Source organism: Ailuropoda melanoleuca, chromosome 10 (genome assembly GCF_002007445.2).
Source record: "Ailuropoda melanoleuca isolate Jingjing chromosome 10, ASM200744v2, whole genome shotgun sequence".
Lineage (NCBI taxonomy): Eukaryota > Metazoa > Chordata > Mammalia > Carnivora > Ursidae > Ailuropoda > Ailuropoda melanoleuca.
This window is the reverse complement of record NC_048227.1, coordinates 7,351,854-7,371,412: the sequence shown is the minus strand read 5'-3', so window position 1 is coordinate 7,371,412 and position 19,559 is coordinate 7,351,854. Positions and strand designations below refer to the sequence as shown.

Sequence of the window (19,559 nt, the reverse complement as noted above, 5' to 3'; positions counted from 1 at the left end):
TCTCAAGAACCACCTCAAATATCACCTCCTCTGGGGAGCCTCTCCAGCTCTCCTGGGTAGCACATTGCTCCTGCCTCTGTTTCCTTCTATCGCTTTGTCCAGGCCTTTGTGAATGCAGATCTCCTGTGATAATTGTTCATTTATTCTCCTCTACTGGACACTGAAGGCAGTGACCCCCCCCTTTCTGAATCACTTCTGCACATTCAGAAACTGACATCGTCCCTAGTAAACCATGGACACCTGGAATATTTACAGAAGGAAAGAAGATCACTTCCTTGATTGAGGCTTCCAAGCAAATGTGTCAAAAGGTGGGCCCTGAAACTAAATATGCAGACCTTTCTCTTTAATACACCCTGCACGATCTCCACTCTGCAAAAAAGTAAGTAAATAAATAAGCAAGCACAGAGCAAAGCCCAAACAGAAACATGCCTCTCAAAAATATAATTATATGGAAGGATAGGCTTTTCAACAAATGGTGTTGGGAAAACTGGATATCCACACATGTAAGAATGAACTTGAACCCTTCCCTTACACCACGTACAAAAATTAACTCCAAGTGGATCAAAGAGCAAAACGTAAGTCTGAAAGAGTAACGCTCTTCAGGCAAAACAGAAGAAAACGTAGGGCAGAAGTTCCATGATATTGGATTTGTAATTATTTCTTGAATATGACACCGAAAGCACAGGCAACAAAGAAAAATTGAGATAAACTGGACTGCATCAAAATGTCAAACCTTTGTGCACCAAAGTACATAGTCAACAGAGTGACAGGCAACCCATGCAATTGGAAAAAAATTTTGCAAATCATATATCTGATGAGGGGTTAATATCCAGAATACATAAAGAACACTTATAAGTCAACACCAAAGGGCTGTCTGGGTGCCTCAGTCAGTTAAGCATCTGCCTTCAGCTCAGGTCATGATCCCAGGGTCCTGGGATTGAGTCCCGCATCAGGCTCCTTGCTTGGCAGGGAGCCTGCTTCTCCCTTTACCTGCTGCTCACCCTGCTTGTGCTCTCTCTTTCTGTCTCTCTGACAAATAAATAAATAAAATCTTAAAAAAAAAATCAACAGGGGCGCCTGGGTGGCATAGCGGTTAAGCGGCTGCCTTCGACTCAGGGCGTGATCCTGGCGTTATGGGATCGAGCCCCACATCAGGCTCCTCTGATATGAGCCTGCTTCTTCCTCTCCCACTCCCCCTGCTTGTGTTCCCTCTCTCGCTGGCTGTCTCTCTCTCTGTCGAATAAATAAATAAATCTTAAAAAAAAGAAAGAAAGAAAGAAAGAAAAGCTCTCTTTTAAAANCCTTCCCTTACACCACGTACAAAAATTAACTCCAAGTGGATCAAAGAGCAAAACGTAAGTCTGAAAGAGTAACGCTCTTCAGGCAAAACAGAAGAAAACGTAGGGCAGAAGTTCCATGATATTGGATTTGTAATTATTTCTTGAATATGACACCGAAAGCACAGGCAACAAAGAAAAATTGAGATAAACTGGACTGCATCAAAATGTCAAACCTTTGTGCACCAAAGTACATAGTCAACAGAGTGACAGGCAACCCATGCAATTGGAAAAAAATTTTGCAAATCATATATCTGATGAGGGGTTAATATCCAGAATACATAAAGAACACTTATAAGTCAACACCAAAGGGCTGTCTGGGTGCCTCAGTCAGTTAAGCATCTGCCTTCAGCTCAGGTCATGATCCCAGGGTCCTGGGATTGAGTCCCGCATCAGGCTCCTTGCTTGGCAGGGAGCCTGCTTCTCCCTTTACCTGCTGCTCACCCTGCTTGTGCTCTCTCTTTCTGTCTCTCTGACAAATAAATAAATAAAATCTTAAAAAAAAAAATCAACAGCAACAGCAACAAAAAACAACCTGATTTTTAAAATGGGCCAAAACCTGGAATAGATATTTCTCCAGTGATAAACACAAATGGCCAAGAAACACATGAAAAGACACTAATCATCGGAGAAATGCAACTCCAAACCACAATGAGATTAGGATGCTACTTTACACCCATCAGAACGGCTATTATCGGGAAAAAAAAAAAAAAGATCGGGGGCACCTACGTGCTCAGTGGATTCTGTGGCTGACTCTCCCACTGCCCCTGATCCCTGCTCATGCCCTCTCTCTCTCGCAAAAATGAATAAATAAAATCTTAAAACAAAAAAAAAAAATCAGAAAATAACAAGTGCTGGCAAGGATGTGGAGAAATAGGAACCCTTTCACATTGTTGGTGGAAATGTAAAACAGAGCGGCCGCTATGGAAAACAGTATGGCAGTTCCTCGAAACATTAAAATAGAATCACCATACGACTCAGCAATTCCTCTTCTGGGTATCTACCCAAAAGAACTGAAAGCAGGGCCTCAACGAGGTATGTGAACAGCCATGTTCTCAGCAGCATTACTGACGATAGCCAGAAGGTTACCCATCAACAGATGGAAGGTTAAACAAATGTGGTCCATACATATATTCAGCTGACACCTGTTACAACATGGAGACCATGATGCTAAATGAAATAAGCCAGGCTCAAAACGGCAAATACTGTACAATTCCACTTAGATGAGGTCCGGAGAGTCCTATTCACACCGACAGAAAGTAGAATGGTGGTTACCTGGGGCTGGGGGAGAGGGGCTCGGGGAGTTAGTGTCTAACGGCTCTAGAGTTTCTGTTTTGCAGATTGATGGCGGGGATGCTTGCACAACCATGTGAATGTGTTTAATGCCACCGAACTGTACGCTTAAAAGTGGTTAAGTTGGGGGTGCCTGGGTGGCTCAGTCGGTAAGCATCTGCCTTCAGCGGCTCAGGGCATGATCCCAGAGTCCTGGGATCGAGCCCCACATCAGGCTCCTCTGCTGGGAGCCTGCTTCTTCCTCTCCCACTCCCTCTGCTTGTGTTCCCTCTCTTGCTGGCTCTCTCACTCTCTGTCAAATAAATAAATAAATAAAATCTTTTTAAAAAATAAGTGGTTAAGATGGTAAATGTTATGTGTGTTTCGCCACAAGAAAAGGAATAAAAAATTTAAAACTTAAAAAAAATGGAATTATAAATGATTTATTCCTTTCCACTTTCTCCATATTTTCCAAATGAGCTGCAGTAAATACAATCAGGAGAAAATAAACTTTTGTTTGAAAGAAAACGCGTCAGGCCCCTTTCACCTACACATCTGTGCTGGCCACCGGAGTCCGGGCCCCCACCGCTCCCAGGCCTGCCGGGCCGAGGGCTTCCATCAGCTTTCTCTACCTGACACCAACATTTGGTTTCCATTCCCAGCTCTTCACATAATTCTTGGAGATCAGCTCCTGCTGGTTTCAGGTCCAGCGGAAAGAAAGCGGCTCTTGGGAGGGTCGGCTTGCATCTCGAGGGGGTGGATTTGGCTTGGCCAGTGGTAAGCTGTCTTGCCCAGACACCCCCCAGCCCCCAGAGCCCATCCATCCTGCAGGCTACCCACCCACTGTCAGCAGGGCAGGTGAATTTCCTGGTGCACTGTAACCCAAGCCCCTCTCTGCTCCCCACGGGCATGGCCAGGCTCTGTTATTAATCTCAGGGCAGATCCAATGTCCAAAGCGGAGACAGCTGTCCCCACGTGCAGCTGCCCCAGGCCAGCAGGCAGACGATTTCCAGCACTACTGCCTCCCTGCCAATGGCCAGGCTGAAAACTGGGTTTTCCTGCCAAACCTCTTGTTCATGCAACTGTCCGGACCCTCATACCCCGTCAGGGTCCCCGGGCTCCCTGTTCATTCCTTGGTTTGTCCCAAGGTTAGAACACAGCCCTAGGTTCATGAGCTCCTGAGTGAGCTGGACTGCTGAGCCTGAGAAGTAAACACAGTGGTGTCCCAATCAGTCCTGTTGCTGTTGAATCAATAAGGGATTGTTTTAGCTCACACGCTGTGCTCGGTCCTGGATTACCTGTGCTGGGTCCTGGATTACCTGCCACGGCAAACAAAGCCATCTAGGGCGGGGCTCTTGACCCTGAGCCCAGCTACAGAACAAGAATGCGACACAGGAATAAAGCAAGCCCGGACAGGACCAGGCGCGAGCTGCTCATGGCAGACCCACAATCCAGAATGCAGCGACCAACCCCACAGGCCACTCCATGCTGTATTGCGAGGGTGACACAGCCCAGATTCAGACGGCTCATGTAATGCTTCCACCAGAACTGGCTACCCGAAGTCCCATCTCTCAGATATGCAGACTGATGCAAGTTAACAGCACGTGGCCAGAGGGGGAGCCAAGGTTCTGAGGTCAATCTGCCTGACTCCAAAGTTCTGAGCATTGGGGCCCACCCACCGCAGTCCAACTTGGCTGAGCCTTTATGACCTGACCTGCCCACCCACCCACAGCTGGCAGAAGCCCACCCCGTAGGAATCTACTTGGCTTGATGACCTGCTTCTGGTTTTATACTGGCAGACGCTGGGGACATGGTGATCACCAAGGCAGACAATCCCAGCCTCCCCCACCACCACCAAGTTTCCCTGCTAGGGTGTCTCAAGATCCCAGGCACTCGCAATTTCGACCCTCTGTATTCTCTGGGATGCAGGTGTGATTCAGTCCTAACTGGCCCTGTGATTTCTCTGCAAGTACACCGACAGGAGCAGAAGGACCAGAATCAGTCTACACAGCCAGCCCCAGACCATATGAGGCAACTGGACAGCTCACATCTGAACTAGTGTGTGTGACTCTATGAGACTGTCACCCCAGTCTGAAACGCTGCTCTCTCTCCCTTAGGAATGCTTCGGGCCACCTGAGCTTTTGGGGGAACATCATTGACCTGGGACATTTGTGTGGAAGGATACCCACACACTGGAGATTCCAGGATTCTCTACCTCAAAACCTCAGAAAACCACCTGAAAAACCATTAAAATGTATATTTTTTTAATGCATGAAGGTAACTGGATATAAAACCAACACACCCCAAATCAACAGCTTTCCTATTTGCCAGACATAAACATTTACAAATGTCAGGGAACAAAAAGAACTCATTCATGATAGCCATAAAAACTATAAAGCACCTAAGAATAAATGGAACAAGATCTAGATAAATGGAGCCGTACACCTCGTTCCTGAAAAAACACACAATATTATAAACATCAAATTCTATGAGTCCATTAAGTCAACACAGCCTAGATCAAAATCTCAACAGCACGTTGTACAGAACTAGAAAAGACGGTTATAAAATTCACCCCCAAGAAAAAATGTACAAGAACAGCTAAGAGTATTTTGATAAAGATGAACAGTGAGGGAGGAACTGCTCTATCAGCTAACAAGACATACAATAAGTATATAGCCATTAAAATAGTGTGGTTTGGGCACCAGATCAGATTAAGAGTTCAGGAAAAGGGCTGTGTATACAGGGAAATTGAGTATATGATAAAAGTGGTATTTCAAATTATGAAAAAAAAAGGTGGATTATTCAATAGAAGCATGAGCAGACGGGGCGCCTGGGTGGCATAGCGGTTAAGCGTCTGCCTTCAGCTCAGGGCGTGATCCCGGCGTTATGGGATCGAGCCCCACGTCGGGCTCCTCAGCTATGAGCCTGCTTCCTTCCTCTCCCACTCCCCCTGCTTGTGTTCCCTCTCTCGCTGGCTGTCTCTATCTCTGTCTAATAAATAAATTTAAAAAAATCTTTAAAAAAAAAAAAAAAAGAAGCATGAGCGGAGGTTCAGGGGGAAAACTAAAGTTAAATCCCTACCTCACAGCCTACATAAAAACTTGCAGGGGAAGGCCATGCCCTTATCACGGGCCTTTCACGCAAGGCTGAGTCTTTTTTGTTTTTTTAAAGATGTTTTAAATTTACTTGATAGAGAGAGCACAAGCAGGTGGAGTGGCAAGCAGAGGGAGGGGGAGAAGGAGGCTCCCCACTGGGCAGAGAGCCCAATGTGGGGCTCGATCCCAGGACCCTGGATCATGACCTGATCATGACCTGAACCAAAAGCAGACACTTTAACCGACTGAGCCACCCAGGCGCCCCAAGGCTGAATCTTAACAGGCTTTTGAGGCTTCAAGCTACTTTCAGTATGAACAGTTTGAATTCCGGAATTAACCCAACTCTCCAAGGACCCAAATGTCTGGTGTGCCTTTCTTTTTTCATTTCTGTTTGTGTAGTGGGCTAAATAATGCCCCCCCAAGATGTCCTCATCCTAATCCCTGGACCCCGTGAATCTGTTACTTTCCATGGTTAAAGGGACTTTGTGGGTGTGATTAAATTAAGGGTCTTGATGGGGGCACCTGGGTGGCTCAGTCGTTAAGCGTCTGCCTTCGGCCCAGGGCATGATCCCAGGGTTCTGGGATCAAGCCCCACATCAGGCTCCCTGCCCCGCTGGGAGCCTGCTTCCTCCTCTCCCACTCCCCCTGCTTGTGTTCCCTCTCTCGCTGGCTGTGTGTCTCTCTGTCAAACAAATAAATAAATAAAATCTTTTTTTAATTAATTAATTAATTAAGGGTCTTGAGGTGGGGAGACAATCCTGGATGACCTGGGTTGGCCCAACCGAATCACAAGGGTCTTTATGAGATGGGGTGCAGGAGGGTCAGAGTCAGAGAGAGAGGAGATGTTAGGAAGAGAGGTTGGAGGGTGCCCTTTGAAGATGGAGGAAGAAGCTATCTGTCAAGGAACGCAAGCAACCCCCAGAAGGTGGAAAAAGCAAGGAAATGGATTCTCCACTGGAGCCTCCAGAAGGACCAGTCCTGTGAATCCCTTGCAGCCCAACGAGACCCATTTCGGACTTCTGACCTCAAGAACGAAACGGTAATAAATCTGTGTTGCTTTAAGCCCCAAGATTTGTGGTCCTCTGTTACAGCAGCAGGAGGGAACTAATACAGTTTGCAAAGCAGTTAGTCCGTTGCTGGATAATCTGTAACCCAGGGACTCTCCAAGAACCAGTCTCAATGTAGACAACTCTTAAGTAATTATCAAGCGACTGATTAGAGGATGGACTGAGAATTATCATGAGCTCCTGGGTATGGCAGCAAGCGCGCCAACGGCATTTAACTAAAAGGCCCGCCCTTACTTTGGGGGACCACAAAAGGTTCCCTGAAGATGTGATGTTTAGGCTGAGCTCCGAGCTTTGAGCAGGAGTTAGTTGGCTCAGCCAAGAGAAGCAGAGACGCCAGAAGCAGGAAGCAGCCTGAGCCCATAGCTGGGTGAGCAGAGGACCCAGAGACACAAGGAGCAGATTAGGGGGTCTCTCCAGTAAGCTCGGCTGCCTCTCCAGGAAGGCACGCAGACATGCTCAGAGCCCTTGCATGCAGAGACTCAGGGTCTGAGCTAACTGCCATCACCAGCCGTGTGACACACGAGAGAAAGAGCCTCGCAAACCCTTTGCAGACCCCGGATTCCATCCCTGCAGAAATAGTGGGTACCCGGGGAAGCCCAGACCTCTCCAATCCAGAGTCAGCCGTGTGGCCGAGTCAATCACAGAGGAACAGGAAGAGGAAAGTGCTGATTCCCCCAAATAAGCCCTTCCAGGGCAGCAGGAATGACAAAAATGTCAGATGCCAGAGGCAACTGGCCGGGGCGCAGACAGACGGAGCCAGATCAGAAGGAAACTGCCACTTTCTGAGCAAAGGCCTCCCCAGCGAGCTGGGGGTGCGCGGGCCCTGGCGCCTCCAGGGCCCCGCGGGGTCAGCGGACAGCCCGCACCCGGGCCCGGCTCCAGAGCCTGCTCCCCAGGGGAGACAGGAGCTTAAGCCTTCCGCAGTGGCTCGGAGCAGGGAGGACCCTCTGCTCAGCAAAGGCCGCACACTCCCTGCCCCTCCATAACGAGGAAGGGGGTAGGGGGACCAGATACTTGCAAACAGATGTAAAAGGTTTGGGCTACCAGCTGCCGCCAGGCATGGGTGCAAGCAACACACACATACACACACACACACACACACACACACACGGAAACATCCATCCTCCCACAAGCATTGGTGCCCCCCAAGTCTTGCTCAGAGAGGTGGAAGGCGTCCGGTGGGCAGGAACGCATTGAGAACTATCTCGTCTGCATCTCTAACAAGCACACTTCCTCATTTGATCTCACCCAATCCTATTAGCTTTGTGGGGAAAGTGCCCTGTCCCCCAACCCAGGGACCACACGGCGTCTTGCTCTCTGGGACGGGAAGCTCATCAGACCTCACCAAGGGCATCTCAGGGCAACCCCAGCCCTTCCCACCTGCTCCCCCATCACGTTCTGGGGAGCAACCCTGTGTGTTCCCTCCCCTAGTGGCTGAGATGAGGCCAGGAGTGTGGACCGGCCCCCACCCCCCATTCAAGGCCTTGGAAACCCCAGCAGGGTCCTCTGAGACTCAGGAAATGACAGGACCCTGACTCCCGTATTCCCCTGGTCCTGGGCAAAAGGGTGGGCTGAGATGGCTGAGCACCAGCTTGCGATGGGCTAAGGGCACTGTAAACCACCGACACATGAACTCTGACCCACTAGGCCAGCGTTTCCCGGGGTGTCGTCTGGAACACCACGCAAACCCAGAAACTCCCCAGAAAAAGAGTCGGTGGCCTCGATTTCCCAAGCTTTGCAAGGAAGGCCCACTGGCACCCTGCTGGGAAAGCCTTTATCACTGAAACGAGTCACAAAGAGTGCTTCCTAGATAGGGTCTAAGTACTTGGTTAATATTAGCTCAGATAAGCCCCAGAACGACCATCATCCCCATTTTACAGATGAGGAGAGGTCAAGTGACTCAGTCAGGGCCACCCAGAGCCAGGTTCACGCCCTCCTTCTATTAGGGAAACTCTTGAGCTCCGTTGGAAAGCACTTCGCAAACTACTTCTCGTAACCACCATTAACACCCAGCAGGACAAGCTCCAGAAAAGTCCCTGCGGGCCCTGGGGAGCCGGCAGAGGTCAGCCGTCAGTGGCCAGTTTTGCCTCCACTCTGGACGCAGCGGCCGGTGAGGCCGAGGAGAGGCTCGGGAGGTGGGAGCCCTGCCTCTCCACCCCCCACCCCACCCCGAGTGTTACAGAATTAACCTGGACGGGGTCCAGCTCCTTTCAAGGTGGTCTCGCACCGGCCACCAAAGGACCATCTACATGCTGATTTCTGGGAGGCAAGGAAAGGAAGACCGGGCAGGAAAGGCCGGGGACCCTTAACTCCTCAGGGAGGAGAACAGTGCACCGTGTGTCTACTTCCTTAGGATCGGCTGCAGGATTCCCGAAAATCCTTGAACAGTTAGTTATTGTTACGCTATTCCCTGCCCCAGGCGGAGTTGGTCAGGGTCCAGCTCATACACTCTAGAAACGGCAATGAAGTGTCAGACCGGTTCAAGCCAAGAGAAGCCTGGAGTAGTGTTCTTATTGCCATAGGAATTGTTTCTCTGGGAATGGATTTTAAAATAACAGACAGGCTGGGGGCGGGGGGGGGGTAGAGGGAGGGGAGAGGAGCGAAAGAAGAAGGGAGAGGAGATACAGAAAACCCTGGGGCCTTGGGGGAAAGTCTCTCCAGATATTTACATCTGAGTGGTTTTCAGGAAAGGTCCCCCTTTTGCACCCATTTCTATTACAAAGGAAGAAGAAGGACCCCCTCAAGCAGGTCGCCTCCATCACTCCTCTGAACACGGCTTCCAGAGCTAACCTGGTGGGGACAAAGGGCAGACAAGGACCTCCCTCCCAGACCCCTCAGAACGACAGAACTGCACGAGGGCAAAGGCCACAGCCTCAGGTTCCCAGAGGAGAGAGGTCAAGGCCTTTGTTCATTCATTCACTCAACAAGCAGCCACTGAATCCTGATGTGGGCCGGCCCACGGCTGCATGCCACAAAAACCCCGTGGAGGAAAAATACAAGTATTTTCTAAAAACGCAAGGTGCTTTGCTGCCTTTTCAAAGCTGAGGAAACACTGCAGTCTTTGCCATGTTCCAAGGAGCAAAGCGGCCGGCTCTCAGCATCCCCCAGCACTGGGCAGCCCCCCCCACCCCTCGGTCATTGTCAACCTACCGCTGCCTATTAGCGGTCCACCAAGTGGCCCGGGACTGCCGACACTGTCTGTTAGCTGGCTCTCCTCCCACCGGCAAAGCAGCACAAGACCCACTGTGACCATGTCTAGACATAAAGCCCAGGTTCCTCAGGGTGGCAGAAAGAGGCTTTGCACTCTGGCTCCAAGGGCCTGGCCTGCCCAGCGCCTGCGTGAAGCCCTGGGTCCAGCCATTCTGAACTCACCCGCACTAACCACATATAACTATGGTCAGGCCTCCCAGCCCTGACAAAGCTGTTTGGTCCACCCAAAACGCGCTCCCCCATCACTGCCGAGAACATTCCTGTTCATCCTACAAGACCCACTTCAAAAGTGACTCCCTGGAAAGTCCTCAAAATATGTAGCCCTGATCCACCAGGCTGGTGTTTCCCACAGTATGGCGCCCAGGACACCAGCCTGACAAAATGCTCCCCAGGAAAGGATTCACGGCCTCGTGTGTTTGTGAGACACCCCGTCCTCACAACCTTCGCAAGGTCCATGAGGCACACTGCCCAGTCACCAGGCCAAAGAGAGTGCTTACCAGCATGTTTTTCTAAGCATTGTATTAACTCACTTAAGCCTTGGAAGAACCCTCCGAAGTAAACACTGTAAACATCCCCATTTTACATAAGAAAACTGAGGCGTGAGACATCCAAACTCCCCTAGACAATTGCTCATTTGTCCCTTGCCTGCCCACCCCATTTAGCCCACATCCACAAGGCAGCAAATCCCACCCTGGCTCAGGGGTCTGCCTTCCGCAACCAGTCTCTGAGGCCCCACCAATCACCAATCACCTTGCAGCCTCCAGCACCAAGCATACAATAGGTGCTCAATAGTAACTCCTTGAAGGTCAGGCACCTGAGAACCTGAGACCAGGGACACAAGGCCTCCCAGATGTGCTCATTCACTTCCCAGAGCTTGCAGAGGACATCCTGCGTGCAGGCCTCCAGGCTCCAGGCAGCCTGCCCCAGCCCTCACATCTGAGTCCCCACCTCCAGCTCACCTCCTGGGCTCAGCCTCCTGGTGGTTAAATGCCTGGGTAGATAAACTCACATCCCCGAGGGGCAGGAGGGGCAGGAGTGGGTGGCGGGCAGGGCCAGCTTGTGCACCCATCTCCCAGATGGGCAGGTCAGGGCCACGCTAGGGAGTAAACAGGTAGGAGAAATGATTCCATCTGCAGGGAAAGTGGGAAGTGAGTTCTCAGGGTGAAAAACGAAAACAATCACAGATCCAAGAGGCACAGAAAGCTGCCCACAGAGCAGGGAGGTCAGTCCTGGAAAGCTTCCTGAAAGAAGGGTCTCTGTGGCTGTCCCACGAAAGAGTGGAGTAAGGTCTGGGGGAGGCCTCTGGGGTAAGAAGGGGATACACTCAGCTAGCCTGAAACAACAAGAAAGACTTCAGAGTCAGAGCAGAGGCAGGAGGGCCAGACACAGAAAGGGGCAGAGAGGGGAAGCAAGGAGCCCTGGGGGAATGTGGGAGGTCTTAACCCAGAGGGGCCGTGGAATCAATTTTCTGAGTCTTGGCAAGCACTTTTTTTATGAACTTGATAGAATACAATAAAAAACAGAGTATCACATATGGTAACAGTAAGCATTATTTTGTAAAACTTGTTTCAGATGTACGTGTGCCTGCGCACATGCGCAGGCAGACTCGGTCGCCATAGAAAAGGTCTTTCTTGGTATGGGTCCTGATGAAAGAATCCCAAAAAATTCTGTTCTCCGTGCACTGTTTCCTAAACCCGGCTGCACGATAAACCACCTGGGGGAGGCCACTAAAATACAGATCTCCAGGTCCCAGACTTCTGAGTTGTGGGTAGGTCTGGATGGACGATCCTTTTATCTCCCGGGCTCATCTGAGTGAGCACCCAGTCAGTGCCCAGCTGTTTAGGGCGAAGGAAAGGGGAAGAGAGACCACCTAAAGCGTGGGAGCAAGGCTGGCTACCTAACTTGTGGGGCACAGTGCAAGAGAAAAATGTGGGGCCCCTCATGCCAGAAGCTGGGGAAAGCATGGTACTAAAGATACAAAAGGTACTAAGTTACAAAGCTTTTCCCTTTTCTCCTGAGGCCTCACACACAGGTGGGTGACAACCCCCTCGGCTCCCACAGTCTCATGAGGGATGAAGAGCAGCTGTAGCAGGGAGGAAACCAGAAGGGAACATTCAGACACAGACAGCCCAACTCGGTCATTGTGATGGAGTCCTTTTGACGGGGGACATTTAGGGAGAGGCCATCTAACTTTCACGGATGGGGGTGTACACGGGGAAACTCACCCCACATCTCCCCAGAGGTAACGTGTACATGGAACTGTCTTAAATCTAAGCAACAGGAGCCCCACCCTGAGCTCTGTGCTTTCCAGGGCCTGCATCCAGCCTCCTTCTGGCCACCACTTTGTCCAAGTATCATGAACTGGCTCTGCCAAATGTCATGTCCCCCCATAGTAGCCCAGCCACCACCACAAAATACCATAGCCCGGTGGCTCAAAAAGATATTTATTTTTCACAGATATGGAGGCTGAAGAGTCCAAGGTCAAAGTGTCAGCAGATTCAGTTCCCAGTGGGGCCCTCTTCCCGGCTTACAAGCGGCCACCTGCTCACTGTGTCCTCAAGTGGCAGAGAGAGAGGGAGAGAGTGCTCTGGTCTCTCTTTCCCTTCTTATAAGGACGGCAACGCCATCATGGGGACCCCAACCTCAGGACCTCATCTAAACCTAATTACCTTCCAAAGGCCCACCTCCAAATACCATCCTACTGGGGGATTCAACATAGGAATTTTGAGGGGACCCAAACACTCAGTTCATAACACCTCCTGATAATGATAGGAAGTGATAAACTACACCATGAAGCATTCTTGCCTTCTGCCCAAAAAGAGATCCTAAATGTAATCAAACCGTTACATCTAATCCAATCCAGAACCAATACAGGTGGTGGAAGAGTCAATCAATTACACCACTCGGAAGCAACCAGCCAGATGCAGAACATGGGCATTCTACAGGACTACTGGCCTTCTTCAGCAAGCCAATGGCTGGAGGGAAAAAAGCATTTTCACAAAGCAGAGAGGACTTTTCTTCCATGAGAGATGAAAAACAGCACAAGAACCAAAGCAAACTTTATTTAGACCCAGATTTGAACTAATAAGAAAGAAACACTTTTTGGACAACTGGAGAAAATCTGGATGTGGATTGGATTTTAGATCCAATAGTAAGTAATAAGGAACGATAATACGAGTTAAGGGGGCGCCTGGGTGGCACAGCGGTTAAGCGTCTGCCTTCGGCTCAGGGCGTGATCCCGGCATTATGGGATCGAGCCCCACATCAGGCTCCTCCGCTAGGAGCCTGCTTCTTCCTCTCCCACTCCCCCTGCTTGTGTTCCCTCTCTCGCTGGCTCTCTCTCTCTGTCGAATAAATAAATAAAATCTTTAAAAAATAATAATAATACAAGTAAGGACTGAGTTTATAAGTCAGCTTAGCTCGGACAGTGGCAGCGTGGTGAGGACTCAGGCGTGTACTGGATAGTACAAGTAAATGAACAGGAGTCTGGGATTTGCTTTAAAATGCTCCGCACAGGGGCGCTTGGCTGGCTCAGCTGCCAGAACACGCGACTCTTGATCTCAGGGTCGTGAATTCAAGCCCCACGTTGGGCACGGAGCCTACTTGGGGGAAAAAAAAAAAAAAGGTAAAATGCTCCATCCACACAAACAGGATATGTATGTGTTGGGGGGCAAAGGGGAGTCGGATAAGTGTGGCAAAGTGCAATTGTTAACAAAGCCCAGTGAGGGTATNCTGGCTCAGCTGCCAGAACACGCGACTCTTGATCTCAGGGTCGTGAATTCAAGCCCCACGTTGGGCACGGAGCCTACTTGGGGGAAAAAAAAAAAAAAGGTAAAATGCTCCATCCACACAAACAGGATATGTATGTGTTGGGGGGCAAAGGGGAGTCGGATAAGTGTGGCAAAGTGCAATTGTTAACAAAGCCCAGTGAGGGTATGGGGGGGGGCTTATTTTGCTCTCTGCTTGTGTAAAGGCTTGACAATATCCACAGGGGAAAAAAAATTATTTTTAAGTGTCCCCCAAATCAAAATGTTCAAGTTCCGAGAGAATGGTACTTCCAAGTGGGTGTGATTTGGTCCCTTAGGGGACATTTGGCAGTGTCTGGAGACACTTCGGGTTGTTTCGGTAGGAGACAAGGGTGTGCTCCTGGTATTTAGTGGGGAGACCATGGATGTTGCTGGTCTCCCTGCAAGGCACAGGATGGTGGCATGACACAGGATTACCCAGTCCACAATGTCAAGGGTACCAAGGTCGAGAAGCTGGAGTCAGAGGTAAGCAGAATGGGAGGGCATACCGAACAAATCAAAGAGCAGATGCAAAGAAAGAGAAATAACTAACAGTATCGCTGGTGTAGAGGACAAATGATGGTTTTTGGGGCGCCTGGGTGGCTCAGTCGGTTAAGCGTCTGTCTTCATTTGGCTCAGGTCATGATCCCAGGGTCCTGGGATTGAGTCCCGCATCGGGCTTCCTGCTCAGCAGGGACCTGATTCTCCCTCTCCCTCTGCCCTTCCCCACCCTCCCCCACCCCCGCTCATGCTTGCTCACTCTCTCTCTCTCTCAAATAAATAAATAAAATCTTAAAAAAAAAAAAAAGACAGCCTTTCTGTGCGATGCTGGAGAGGGTGGATTTTATCATAAAGGCCAAGGCTGCAAATACATCACACTTGCCTCCACGTTCCTATCCCTCAGTCACGGTGACATCCCTCAATTGTCTTGGCACTCCTCAGAGAGCCCAGACTCCACCTCAGAAGCCTTCTTAACCCACTGGCCTGGGCAGCTCCTTAACAGTCACTAAGAGTTGACCTAAGCCGATGCAGGAGATGGTGGGTCACCCAAGGGCTAGAACCAGAGGAAAGTGGCCGATGCAGGAGATGGTGGGTCACCCAAGGGCTGGAACCAGAGGAGAATGGCCTCTACTGCAGCTGAGAAAGGCCCATCGGGCAGTGGTGCAGAGGAGAAAGACGGATCCTTATAGAACTAAAACGGGCCCCACCAGACTGTGGCTAGGTTGGTCCTGAACCAGTCACAACGCGTCACCATCACAGGGCTGACACATACAGTGCCCTATCCCCAGGTACCTGGGCCGAGGGGCAGGAAGTCCCGATGCTAGACCCCATCACCACTGACGATGAGCAATGGCTTTGCTAAAACAGATCGGCAGCCCCCTGACCTTCCACAGGAGGCTGGAGGGTCCCCTGCAGGGGGCCTTTCTAGGCAGCTGGGAGAGGTCGAGGGCACAGGAAGGTCAGAAGACCACAGACATGGGACAAGACAACATGAGCAAAGGAGGGGTCAGCCACATGAGTAAGGGGTGGGATGGAAGAGGCTGCATCCAGAATTTATGAATTTATGAGAGCGATATATTGAGGTGTGAGGAGGTTCCTGCGGGGAAGTGAGAGCCTGGCAAGGCACAAGGCTATGGAGAGTGGCTAAGGGGAAGGGAAGGGGAAGGGAGGGGAGGGGAGGCCTAGAGTAAGGCAGGGCCTTGGTGAGCCACACACCTGGATATGCCGGTGCTCAGAATAACGGTAGAGTGGGGAGGGGTGAGGAGTGAGCGGGTGGCAAGGATGACAGGTTCATGCGGGTAAAGCCACGAGGATGGAGCAGGCCGCCGGCTGGTGAGGCTTCAGGAGGAAACGTTCCTCATTCGTTAGCATCAACATCACTAAAGGTGTGACCCAGAGTGAGAGCACCAGCACGCACCGCGGGGCTGGAGGGTGAGGGGAAGCCTAGGTATGGCACAGGGGGCCAGGGGGCCAGAGGGTGGCCGTGCGAGCTAAGGCTCAGACATGTGGCTGAGCAGCTCAGACTCCACCCTGACCACAGCGGGGACTGCCGAACAAGGTCCGATCCGTGTTGCAAGCCCAGCATCTGCGCGCCCTTCCTGCTCTTGGCGCCTTGCACGTGGGGGCTCCCAACAAACCTCGCCATTTTCCAGAACAGAATTCTATGGCGTCTGTGAATTCCTCATTGACCCAGCTATCTGAGAAGGTACACTCATCAAGGTTGGTGGACAGAACCCACTTACTGAGCCATCCGTTAGCTTGAGTCATAACATGTAGACATTTAGCCCTACGGTATATGGGTTCCGTTTGTTCTCATGCCTCGGGCCCTACACGAGGGTAAGTGGTTTCTGGAATGAGATCTCTTCTTCAGGGGAAAAGCAAAAAACAGCTTTGTCCTTGGTCCCTCCGCCCCAAAAACCCACTCTCCGATGTATTTATTCCTTTCTCTGCTGAAATCGGGGCAGGTCCCACATCTCTTCTGTTTTCACCTAGTCAGAAGAACACCTCCGCTCCAAAAATTAATAGGAAATACAAAATGTATCATTTATCCAGATTAAAATTTCTTCTTCTTCCAGCTGGGAGACCTACAACACAGATAAGGCATAGAACCCCTCGTCAGGTCTCCATCCTTGTGCCCCAATCACTCGCTGCTGCTCTGGCCCCTTTAGGGCTGGAGATAGAGGTGAGGAGGAGACAACAGACAAAACACCCCAGGAAATATCTGTGGCAGAAAAGGAAAGGAGGGGGGCGCATGGGTGGCACAGCAGTTAAGCGTCTGCCTTCGGCTAAGGGCGTGATCCCGGCGTTCTGGGATCGAGCCCCACATCAGGCTCCTCTGCTATGAGCCTGCTTCTTCCTCTCCCACTCCCCCTGCTTGTGTTCCCTCTCTCGCTGGCTGTCTCTATCTCTGTCAAATAAATAAATAAAATCTTAAAAAAAAAAAAAAGAAAGAAAAAGGAAAGGAGGCGAGGAGAAAGGGAACTGAGGGAAATGTGCATACTTTAAAGAGTTTCACAAATGCATTATGCTTACTAGGGTAGAATGGAGAAACTGAAGCAGGGGCTTGGGGGCCCTGTTCTTAGGGCAGCCCTGCAGGTGGACGAATGCTGCGTTTCCCTTCAGCTTGGATTTGGCCCCTGAACAGCTCTATGGCCGGCAAAAAACATTAGTGGCCCATATGCAGAACTGATAGGCTCTACAGGAAACAATCCTCCGAGGATGTGGGGGTCCTCTTTTTTTTTTTTTTTTTTTTTTTACCAAAATTGCTTAAGCAGAGGGGTCCACCCTGGGCTTCTGACAGAGGGGAGCAGAGCAGCCCAGGTTAGGCGAGGGGCCCCCAGCACAGGTCAGACCCAGAAGGGCAGGCATAGGCTTGGACGTGTGCACTCACACGCAAAGGAGAACACAAACCACATCGAAAAATCAGATGCCAACAGGAGCAATAGCATGAAGTTAAAGGAAGACTATTTGTCAAGAAACAGCTCTGTCACTTGGCCCATCGACTGAGACCAATCCACACACAGAGCCAAAGCCGAGGCCGAGGCCGAGGCCGTGAAGGGCACTGGGCCAAACGCTGTCTCCCAAGCCGTCTGCTTCTGAGGCTTTTGAATTTCAGGACACAGGCCACCTGGGACTGATCGCTCATGAGACACGGGAGCGTGTGACAGCAGGCCGGCTCAAGCCTGCTATGGCCATGCTAGGCCATGCATGGCAGGATTCAGTTACGCTCCCGAGAGTCAATCTCCAGCATCTGGAACCTGCCCCAAGCCTCTTTAACACCTCCCAGTATCCTATTCGGGAATCCATTTTCCACAGATTCATCCAGATCCTCCCTAAACCTAATTATACCTTCTCCCAGCTCCCATCCTGGTAGAAAGAGCTCTGGAAGATTACCACAATTGTTTGGGCCTCTTTTTTTTTTTTATGCTGTAACAATCCTTCCAAGTTTCTGTGGTGGCCCCCAAGTTCCAGCCCACGAAACGCTGGGATGCCCATCCCCATTCACTCGCTTCCTTCAGGGACCTCACCTCTGGCTCTTCCCAAGCACAGACGTTCCACCCTGCGGGAGCCTTTTTGGATTTTCCTTCCCACGCTTTTTAATTACAAAATAATACATGAATATATGCTCCTGGTAAAAGATGCTAACAAGACCCAAGTCAAGGGAGGGAGAAAATGAAAGTCCACCCACCTCACACCCTGCCCTCCGGCCTCGGGGCTCTTCATACAGGTCACTGCAAGAAATGTTTGCCTACAAGCTTTATTTCTGGGCATTTACACACCCACAAATCAGAATATTTTTTTTCCTAAATGAGGTCATGTTATACAAATCATCCTACAACTTGAAAAGTTTATTTTTTCAGACTCCTCTCATATGGAAGCGTGCAGAGGCCGCACTACTGTGGGTGTTTGGAGAATAATACTAATAGAAGCCATGGGTAAGTATTTCCAAACAAAATGAGGGAAATCAAATTGTATCCAAAGTTTTCCAGAAGTACTTTTTTGCCTTTCGGAGTCTCGCCTTACCCAGCCACGGAGGGTACAGCCCGCCCAGCACCAAACATCCCTGTTCCCCGGGGTTGTAAGACATTGCCAGGATTCGTCCTGGTAGCTCTCCCAGGTTCGGTAAATAACTATCACCGAGGAGAAAGAACTGGGACCCGTCTCTTGCTTCTTCCATAATAACAAGCCGAGTGGTGCGGCAGAAAGCTCAGGATTTGGAGAAAGCCGACAGAAGGTCAGTCTTGAGTTGCCACAAAGTTGGGGACCTCCCCCTGGGGCTCAACTGCCTCACTTGAAGGAAAGCTGATGCTGTAATAGGTACCCCTGGCGTGGTTTTAGGATCAAAAGGCGTGGAAGGTACGAACAGAGGCGCGTTGTGTGCTCTAGAGAGCTAGGACAGCCGCGGGAGTTGTAATTATTAAATGAGGAAAAGCTAAATTCGAGTGAGCTCCGTAAATGAGGCGTTTGGCAACTTTTCCTCGCGTGCTTACTCGTTTTCGGAGGGAATTCAACCGCGCGGGGAGGAGACGCTGCCCCAACCGTCCCGCGGGGTGGCGAGGGCGCCACCTGCCGGCAGAGGAGGAGGCCACCGGCGCGTCCCGGCGCGTCCCGGCGCGTCCCGGCACCTTGGGCTCGGTGACCTCGCTCCTTCTCCCGCCCCACTGCGAGTCCATCCGATCCGAGCCGGGTTCCACGTCCCCAGGTGGCTGAGGAGGCGCAGCCCCCAAGACGGGACGGAATCGTCCCTCCGGTGTCCCTGGGCACCCGGCAGGAGAGACGGGAGACCCGGACGCTCGGCCTTGGCAACCCGGGAACCTGGTCCCCGACACAAAGCCGCGGCCGCGCAGGTGAGCGCGGCGGAGCCACGTGAGCCGGTAAACACCCGGGACTGAGCCACCCAGCCCCAGCGGGCCACGGTCGCCCCTCCGCGCGCCCCCGCCGCAGGTTTCAGCCACCCTCACTCGGAGCCGGGAGCCGAAGGGGCGNCCGCGCGCCCCCGCCGCAGGTTTCAGCCACCCTCACTCGGAGCCGGGAGCCGAAGGGGCGAAGGCTGGGAGAGCCAAGAAAGGAAGAGAGACGGTGGGCGCGGCCCGAGACCACCTCAGTCCGGGCCCCGCACGTCCGGACCCTCGGCCCCGAGCCCCCAACCCCCCACCACTCCGCGTCCGCAGCCCCACGGCCCAGCGCTCCACCCCCCCACACACACACACCGCCCAGCGCCCCCCGCCCCGCAGCCCCTTGTCTGCCGCCCCCAGTCCTCGACTGCCCCGGATCCGCAGCCCCCGACCGCCT

The 19,559-nt window shown here is 51.4% G+C and overlaps 1 protein-coding gene across 3 annotated transcripts in view; it reads right to left on the bottom strand.

Moving 5' to 3' along the window:
- The window catches only part of COL26A1 (collagen type XXVI alpha 1 chain), a 143,336-nt gene that overhangs the window by 123,324 nt on the left and 453 nt on the right, over nt 1-19,559 (bottom strand). The window lies entirely within an intron of this gene.